The sequence below is a fragment of the Cyphomyrmex costatus genome, unplaced genomic scaffold (genome assembly GCF_001594065.2).
Source record: "Cyphomyrmex costatus isolate MS0001 unplaced genomic scaffold, Ccosl1.0 scaffold193, whole genome shotgun sequence".
Classification (NCBI taxonomy): Eukaryota; Metazoa; Arthropoda; class Insecta; order Hymenoptera; family Formicidae; genus Cyphomyrmex; species Cyphomyrmex costatus.
The window spans coordinates 119,929-130,230 of NW_017275965.1; the positions used below are offsets into that span (position 1 = coordinate 119,929).

The window sequence follows — 10,302 nt, forward strand, 5'->3', positions numbered from 1 at the left end:
TCATATAGTTAACGTTGTTATATGCAAAGAGAAAGGAAGAGAGATAGCTAATATAAACTACATTACATCGTCACTACCATTTTTAGTCACTTCCTCGCAAAATATCTATTAGAGGCAAGAAACTTTCCTTATTACAAGCTTCCTTATTATATGAATCGCCATCGGTCCTTATATCGTTCGATATTTCGTCATTTTGGATCGCGGAACAAACTAGGATACAATTTTATCACCTCAATCTTCTAGCGGAATGATCGCCATGTAAGGAATTTCCTGCCGCGTGATCTAAACTCGTCTTAACTCTGCAAAAAAAGGAACTATTTAAACTTTTCTCTCTTACCTTTCACCTCAACCGCCAAGCCTCGCAATGACGACTGAATTCCATGAGTCTCTACTGCATCACCAACGCTGCGCGTGTCATTAAACTTTCGAAGAATTCATCGAATAATTATCGGAGGACTCACGAGCGCGTGTAAGAGGGTTCGTTGACTGGCGTGTCCTAATCCGGTGAAACCGCCCAAGCAACACACCAAGTTAAGAGAAAGTCAAAATAATATTCTTGACATCAAAATGCCTTTTTTTTTACAAAATTTGGCTATTTATTGACTTTAAGCATAAAAAAATTAAATCATTTTAATTTTTTGTTGACTTTTGATGTTCCTTGGGCGAATGTAAGCTTCTCCGTTATATAGTTATAATAGAGATATCAGAAATATATATGGCAACATGTTTTCATTTCCTATACATGTATCGAACAGACAGCGTCTTCTCAATTTCCGGGTGAATCAAATAATGAATACATTAGCCGTGTGTTTTTTTAATTATTCAAATCGATTTTTTATGCCGATTAATTTTAATTGTAATTTAATTGTATTTCTTTTTTTCAATAATATTATCTCGAAGTTCTTTCTACTTCCTTTTACTTTAAATAAACGACATAACTTAGTGAAGTATAATATTATAGTATTCTACTCTTCACACCACTTTTCTCCATCTCTCTGGAAGTCTTAATAATATCAATCCTCAATTTTCTAAAATTTATTTGATTTATTGGCAAAATACCTCCTTTTGTTTTATATGTTTCTTCTGATTACTTGCTCTTCTGACTACTTAGTAAAAAATTCTTTTTGTTCATAAAAAAATTTCAGTTTTTTTACCTCCAACAGATTAAGATGATTTTTTATGTCGTTTGAAGAACTGACTTTTGTAGAGAAAAGGATAAATAATAGGGACGAGAGTTAGATGAGAATAGAGTAGAAAACACACAGGTATGTTTACGTTACTTAAAATCTTCAAAAATTTTACACTTATAAAACGACATAATAAATATATATTCAAACGTTGAAACAAAAGAAAGCGAAGATACTGAATGTAAAAAAATCTGGAAACACGGTAGTGTCTCGGTGCTAAGCCTAGTGCAGCGACACTGCCATGGCTACTTTAATCGAACCGACGAATTTCAGGGGATCGAGGTTATTGGATCTCAATAAGGTCTGAATCCGATTAAGTTTTAAGTGTGCTCAATCGATTGCGCCCGCTCAGAATATATAATGAAAGTATTTTTATGTTTTCTCTACATGCCTTGTAAACGGAGATATTGTAATGTAAAGTCTGAATATGTTGATTTTTAAATTATAAAAATTAGGATACGTCGTTATGTTTATTTTCAGGTGCAGTTAAACTTATGTCGTCTACATATCTGTAGTAAAATAATAAGTCTAAATTTTTAATAATAATAAATAATAATATGGTTCTGCAAGAATAAAACAATATAGAACAATTGAAGGGCTAAGAGTCAATTATGTACAATAATAAAGTACGTTTAATTTAAATTGATTTTGAATATAAAAAAATGTAAAATTAAAATAATTATGATTATAACACATCATATTTCGCCCGCGTATATAAAAATAATAAAGTTACGCGAATCCATATTAATCAAATGTCAGTAACTTGTTTCGAATGACCAAAGAGCGCATATTTCGAATTCTAGCATTTATCTGGAATGTTCTATCCCTCTTTACTCTCTGGATCTTTCTCTGAAAAATTCTCTTCGTAATATAAAAAAATCAATTCTTTAAATGACGTAAGATTCACCTCTATCAATACTTTACGAATAAATCAAAGGAACTTTGGGAAAATGGCATTTCAGAGACAGAGAAAGGTAATAAAAAAAAGTAAAATAGCTCGTATATACTTCACGAACTGTGTCATTTACGAAGTAAAAAAAAAACTTTTAGGATGACCTAACAGGTTCTACGACTATCTTTCGTGTCTATTTTAAATCGAGAAAGTTACTCTCCCAACTGAATACTAAGTTACATTCCATTATAAGAGATTTGTGTATCCAAAGTACTGAATCTGAGGAAGATTCGATCTTTCCGTGAAACTAACGGACGTGTAGATTTACCATTGCAAAACTTCTGCAGGTGGTGCACTTTTTTCTCAGACTACATGTGCACTCTGTTAGTACACTTAAATTGTTCTTTGAGCGTGTGTGATGTTTTCCCGTAACCTGCCTACTACACGCTACGTATATCATCACTACCGCGCCTCCTACGACCCCGATTTAGTGCTTGTAGGAAATTCGTTAAGAAAGCTAATGCCTATGGAAAGTCAAAACAGCGAAGAGATGGAAGACGGCGATACAGTTGTGATTATATTGTTGTCCGTTCGCATGCGCAACACCGCCCAACACGCATAAATTTTCTCACGCGGCCGTGCATTTTCCACTGCCATTGTGCATCTTACACTCTTGTGTAACTCTAATCGATTGATCAAGCAACAAGTTAATTCAATAGCGACCAATTTAATTCAATGGACAAAAAGGAAGGGCACGATTTTCTGTTAAGAAAACTTCCGGTAAACTAGCGCGATTGCATCGTATTATAAATTATAACTTCATGAAAACAAAGGCATTTTATATCCTGATTACATAAGAAATAATTCGCTCTATATGGTAAACATTAAATTTTTTCCATGAAAAACTATCAAATGTTTTATTCACAGTTAGGTAAACATTATAAACTCTCTATTGTAAGAATCCTTTTAATAATAAATTAAACTTAACTTTACTTAATTTTTTTACAAAACTTTGTTAGAATGGTATTTATACAATTTATCATTTTTTTTAAATAATTTTTCCTTGCTACGAAGATTATATTAACGTATTTATTACAAAAATGTCTTTTAACAATTGTATTATTTGTATTTAATAATTGCATTTTATGATTAATGTGCTTATTGCAAATAATAAATGAAATTTGTTCTTCCTCGTCAGAATATCTCTATTTCTTATAAAATCTCTTTTGCTGATTTCATTTGACAGTTATTCGCATTCGTTGCATCGCGTTTTCCATAAGAAGACATGTGAAATTTTCATGACTATATTAAATAATGATAGATTAGGATCTAACTTGCAACGAGTATGCAAGTTAGATCAGTGTGCATTGCATCGCGATAATGCATTAAAATGAAGGCATTGTAATGCACATGGTGTCGCTCGATCTCTATTTCATTTAATAGCGCCCTTTATTTCGCTTTCACTGCGCCCGAACGACAAAGTGATGAAATCGTGTGCATAAACGCATGGCGGCAAAATACCGTGAAATTTTTTGCAATGTGAAATATAGAAATTTCCAAGAAGATATGGATAACAATCTGCGCAAAGTAATCTTTAAATGTATAATTATGTAGCATATTAAAGATTAGACGTATAAGATGTGTTGAATATATCAGATATATAAAACGATAAACGAATATGTATATAAAAAGTTCTAACAGGCGTGTTTCTACTTTCTTTTGCAAATTTCACAAGTATCTGTTAGAGAAGATTTATTGTAGGATAATACTACATCTTTACAATCGCGATATGCGCATGACACTTAAATATTTATGCTAACATGATATGCTTCAAATAACACGTTTGGTGGTTTCAAAAGACGGAAAGGTCGATCTTCTCATATTGCATACTTTCTCTAGTAATTAAAGTACAAAGTGTATTTTGTTAACCGTTGAAGATGCTCATTAACCCTGTCACTATCGCAATTATTGCCTTGATTTCGTCCAAGTCGTAACTAAACAGATCTTTATTATATACTTGAAGTTAAAACGTTTCTGTCCGCGAGCGGTCTTTCTTTTTTTAATTGGATGCTCTCACCGAAATCATCTCTCTCTTCAATCCATCTTAGTTGGAAATTTTTACAAAAATATCTGTCATATTATCTAACAAAGACAAGAAGTCATTCAAGCGGACTACATTATTTATTGTTACAATTCTCGATCAATTTAAAAAGCAGTCGATTCCCAAACGATTCGTTATTTTTCGAGATAAAAATATTTGCATACGTAAGTGCATGAATATCTGTAGACTTTCGTTCGCAGAAAGAAATTTGTTTTACTTCAGACGACATTAATTGAGACAATGTTTTTATAAATGATTTTCGCGGAACAACCGTAGTGCAATAACTATTTTAATTTAAAACTACATACGTGTAGACTGTACTGCGGGTGTGCCAAATTATACGCTTCGTATATGACCCAATTGTTTCAAGAATAAAAATATTGTAAGCTAAATTATCGAAATTCCCTCACGCGCATCCGATCTCCATAAATTTTAGGCTTAAATAAGCCTAAAAGTAGCAAAGTTTGGTTAATTACATGCTCGCAAAATAAATAGCTTACGTCAATATCAATTTCTGAAAAAACATTATCGCTGCATCTGAATTTTACTCGGTTACTTGATGCACGTAGCGATACAATTAAAAAAAGATGACGCATTCAACGTGTACAAAAAGTCTTTGACGCTTTCATAATTCTACGAATCCAGTCGGGCTCAAAAGAACTATAAGAATCGTCGCTTTCTCTTCTGGGTTTATCCCAATTGACGCACACCTCCACGCTTTCGAAGACTTTTAAAAATCAAACTAATACTATTCTGCGACGTCTTCCGAATATTTTGTTCCGTCATTACAAAAGAAAGAAAACAGACAAAGTTGGTCGACGTCGTAACACACTGGGTCTTAAGTGTGTATAATTAAAGCTCGCGGAAGTATCATCCAAATTGCGGTTCGCTTCGCGAAGCATACAATGTCAAGTATAACTATGAGCAGTATGTACAGCGCAATGGCGCAAAACGGTGTTTTTATGCGATGAGAATACCTCAGGGCATTAACATAGCATAGACTATAGCATGCAGGTAACAGATGCAAAACCGTTACCGTACTCGGTTTCGATTCCCTGCAGATAATGCGTATAGTTTGCCCGCGCTGTTGCTGAACTTATTCATCTAAGACAGTATTCTTTCATAGAGAACAAACAGATAACTGTACGCGCGAGAGGAGTCTCTCTCTCTCTCTCTCTCTTCTTTTTAATGCGTAAATGTAGAAGCAAAGTTATCACCTTCGTGAACAGACTTCGCATTATATATAAAACTCTCTTTCATATGCAATATACAGATAATAAAAGAATGTTTCAGGCAAACAATCAAATCTAATTATTTCAAGCAGTTCTAATCCTTAACATATATGAACAAGCGTCAGATGAAAGACTAATTGCATTAATTACAGTATACCTACTTTCTGATTACGTTTCATTTTTCTTATACATACATATATTTTTTATGTATTCATATTGTATCAAAGTGTTGATTCGTCTTTTATGATAGCTTCAATTGTGAAAAGAAATTAACGGAATTATTGATCTGAATGGAGCAACGTTTTTTTTTAGAATATTACATCCTAGGCAAAACATTTGAAATTCTTTTATTACAGTCTACTAAAAAGAATTAACATTGTAATCTAAAATGAAAATATAAAAATATTGTTGTACTATCTTTGTTAATATAATTGATTGAATTATGTTTCTTATCAAGAATAAAAAAATGTATACTAAGTATACTTTAAATATAGCTTGCTTATTTGTTTGTCTAAGAATAACACAATGAGCCAATATACATATAATGAGCACATATGTACAGAAGAAAACTTAAGAGTTTGTCAATATTTGAAAGAATCGATTCAAACACGTAAAAGATCGAGCTAATGTTGTAAGCAATCGTGCGATTAAAATTTTTCCTATTTCCACTGTACATGAATATTGAGTAGAACTATAATTGCCTACATAATAAGAGCAAATTGGTCACTCAAAGTCAGGTAACTCGTATCTCATATCTCAAGCCGAGTCAAAGTAATAAAGTGAAACTCGATAAGAGGTTAATAACCGAAAGATTCTCAAGAGCATACATATGTCGTCGCATCACAGTGTTGGGTCATAATAGGAGAAATGACAAGAAATACAAGCAAAGATTTGTATGGAAGATGTCAAATGAGTCACAGACACCATTGACGCGGCACGTATCGCTTTCTCCGTTCCGACGGTCGTCAAAAGTCCGGATGGATATCGCGTCATCGCCGAGATCTTCGTCGCCGATTTCCTCCGACCTCGTTTCGCGCGCGGCCTTCTCACGCGAAAAGAGACGCGATTTTCACGCTTCGTTGGAAATTCCGTGCGATGGGAATAGAGTCAGGATCATCTAGTCGGCATCAAAGAGAAGCGTAAACGATGCGCCAGGTAAGTCGCGTGAAGAAATTTCACTGTCCTTCCATGATACCCACATATCAAACTAGGTTTCGAAGGGAAGGTGCATTGACCCGATTCGATCAACCTGTAGTCTACTACGCTATGACGCAGTCTCTTTCGAGCCACATAAGAAGATTTTAAAATAGGACGACATTAATTTGTAGCAAGCTTGCCTCATTAAAGATATGATATTCTCTGATAATTTAATCTTTCAATGAACGCATTACCGTTACTTAACATTGTATTGATATTGATTATAGCTTCCTCGTCTATGCAGTATTTTTCTTTTCTGTCTATAGTATGTTACAAGTCAAGAAAAATTCAGAAATTATAAACTGTTAAGAAATATTTTAAAAAATGAAAGAATTATCACGAGGTAGTACTGAGACAAAAAATAATTGGATTACAATATATCGCTTTTGTTATTCATAACAAAACAATTTTATAATTTTTTATAGTTGAAAACTTAAATTATGTATAAATAAAAAGATATTTTGTATCGCAAGAAAATCAGGATAAAAAGGAATTTCTAAATTTTATTTAAAGAATTGTGCAGAAATACAACTGTAATTTAAAAAAGAATAACAGAAATGTTAATAATTTCATTAACTTACTGTTTACTTTTATAGAATAATGTTGAAATATCTTATTTGAAATATGTGGGACGAAATATCAGCTAATCTATAATTGTAAAAAAATTTGTTTAATAAATTATTATATAAGTACCCCCCGATATACTTCGTCATTTATCGAAGTTCATTATACAATGTATAGCGCGATCAGGGGGAAGAATTATTTTATAATACTCTATAAACCGTAATTTTCTATCATCGTAGATGTCGTTTGATTAATTTAGACAATGGTATTAGTGCTAGGTAGGCAGTACTGGTCACTGACTTCGAAATCGGCGCCTAGCGAAGAGGAACACACTCGAGGCGACGACGATGCAGCAAGTAGAGTTTCACCGTGTTAAATTAACCGAGCGCCGATCAAATCGATCGAAACGGGATAATGTTCAAAGAATGTAGCGCACCGTGAAAGTTCTGCCCCTTGGAAAGGGTCTGACGCGGAGGAACGTCATCCCCGAGATTTACCATTAGATACATGATCACCGCGCTCACAATTAGTCGCAGATGATTGCGTGCCAGACGGAAAGACGCGAAATACTACATCTCCGCGATGTTACCAAATCAGTATAATTGACAATTACCACAAGATTATCCTACAGACAGAAACAAAATGGACTTTTGTAATAATACCATATGACCGTTAATATTCCGCATATTGAAAAATAATGAATGCCGCAATTTAATTGTCAAGAATCGACAAGTTATTAAATTTTAATTATGATCCTGCTAAAATAAATTTAATTATTATAAACTAAAAATTTCTCTGAAGCCAAATACTTCGAATCCTTTTTATTACTATTTAATTAAATTTATACTCGTATTAGTTTCTTTATAATATAATTCTTAATAATATGTATTCACACATTTTCAAGATAAAATTCTTTAGAAAATAATTAATTAATCGTTTTTATCGATCGATAATATGAATTCATTAATTGTAAGTCTTCTAATTCCTGTTTGTTCATTTTAGATAAAACATACTTTCGTTATCTCACTGTTTCAAGAGAAAATCATTGCCGTAAATATTTTCATAAATATCTGATTCCTAATTTGTATATCAATGAAAATATTTTAAGATAATTTTGCATGTGTCCACTTGATACCTAAGGTTTTTCTCTGTGATGGAAAAAACAAAGTTCTCTGAGGGGATTATATCCAACCTGAAACCTTGAGAGATCGAGACTTCATTATAAAACACATGATTACACGTTGAGTGTCTGGAGAATGACTAGATAATAAGAAATGACGAGATTGCAATCGAATCTCATCTGTTTCCCACGCTCGTCCCGGTATTGTCAGGCATTAGCGAAAACGACGTATCTTTCTTTCGCGTGAAACGAATTCCCGGCTGCCCGCAGGAAATCGAACTGCCGGAACGAACAATTTCTATTTCTATCGATTGACGCGATTCGCGTTTATCGGCGTTTCTCCCAGAATTGTTATCGCCAATATTGTATTTCCGCTTTTGCTTTCACCGTTCCCGCGATGTTCTCGTAGGAAAGTCGTGAAAAGACAATACAAGGCTTGGCAGAATTCGTCACTTCCGCTATTAATTCTATTCGAGGACACTATCAATGAGATATGAGCCATTTGATCTACGTTTAGCGTACAGAACATTTTATTTTGTTTGCTTTGAATATAGATCGAAAGATTTCTCCAAGAATATCGTGTCTGCAAAGGGAAGTTGTAGGACGATCCCACGCTATTGAGATTAGGAGATAATGGTGGTTTAAATATTACGGATGCTTTACAAAGATTTATGTCACGGAGGTTTAACTCGGAATCAGGAAATGCCGATTGACTCTCAATGCTGAATACCTAATAAATGTATTGCACAAATGATGTTTGAATGCTGTTATTATCTACCCATTTAGTTATCGAGCAAAATCTTTCCGCAAGAAGTTATACCTATTTAAATGGAATTATTATATAATGTCTTCAAGATTCAATTAAGTATCTTCAAAAGATTTTAAATTATTTTCTTAGATGTTACTATATAAGCAATTTATATATAAAAATATAAATACTAGTATAAATAAATAATAAATATAATAAATACCTATAAAATATATATCAGGCCCTTAATTCAAAACTCGGGACGTGTTGTAAAGTGGGACGAAAAATTAAAATTTGACACTGCCTCTTCTAATTTGGGATGGTTGGTCACTAAGCTGCGCATTCTAAAAAATATCGCATAAAGTATATATAAAAATACTGTAGTATAATAAGTTGTGTATATATTATATATATTTTCGTAGTACTTTCATATGTGATATTTTTCAAGATTAAAACCTAGATAATAAATGCCTGTTATTTGCACGTTCGCGGCCTAAATACAAAGATATTTTCATAAATACAAAGATATTAACTTCGCATCATCTCTAACCGGATTAATTATACATTCTTTGATTTCTCGAAGCGGTTTTTCATCAACGAGTACGGAAAAAACAAGCGAGTTCGATATCTTACTTTATATTAAATGCGCAGTGTGTGAACTTCTTTTTGTTCTTTGTAGATTAGGCATATCTTATTACTTCCGCCTTCCTTCGAATGTTCATGGAACTGGTCTGTTTCTCATCGAATGCACATAACTGTGCAACGTCCGCTTTAACGTCACAGTGGCGACATCTCTCGTCGACTTTACGAGACTCATGCGACTGTGACGTCAGTGTTCGGACGGTCAATCCATTGCAAAATTACGTATGTATTATTATTTATCGACTCTGTTATTATAAGCCGCTTTTCTTTTAAAGGATATACTCGAAAATATACAAATATCGTTTTATCCTTGTTGGCATTCAATGAATAATATAACAAAAATAGAACTCGTTTGGACTTTGTGTTGCCTATAAAAGGAAAACGATCATAATTTTGATACTTTATAAAACTTTATTATTATTAATAATTGTCCACAGCGAGTTAAATTTTTTATGAGATTGTTTTCCATATATTTGCCAAGATGATTTATGATTCCACGAACCTTGGTTACCTGCGCATAACTTATTGTTATTCCTCCACCTGGGGCTGCGTTTAGATTTTCACCCAAGTGCCACCCCCAGCACTATATCATTTGTCCTTGTTACCCAATGAATGATCG

General features: G+C 33.2%; 1 protein-coding gene across 1 annotated transcript in view; it reads right to left on the minus strand.

Moving 5' to 3' along the window:
- The window catches only part of LOC108772606 (uncharacterized), a 67,037-nt gene that overhangs the window by 39,800 nt on the left and 16,935 nt on the right, over positions 1-10,302 (minus strand).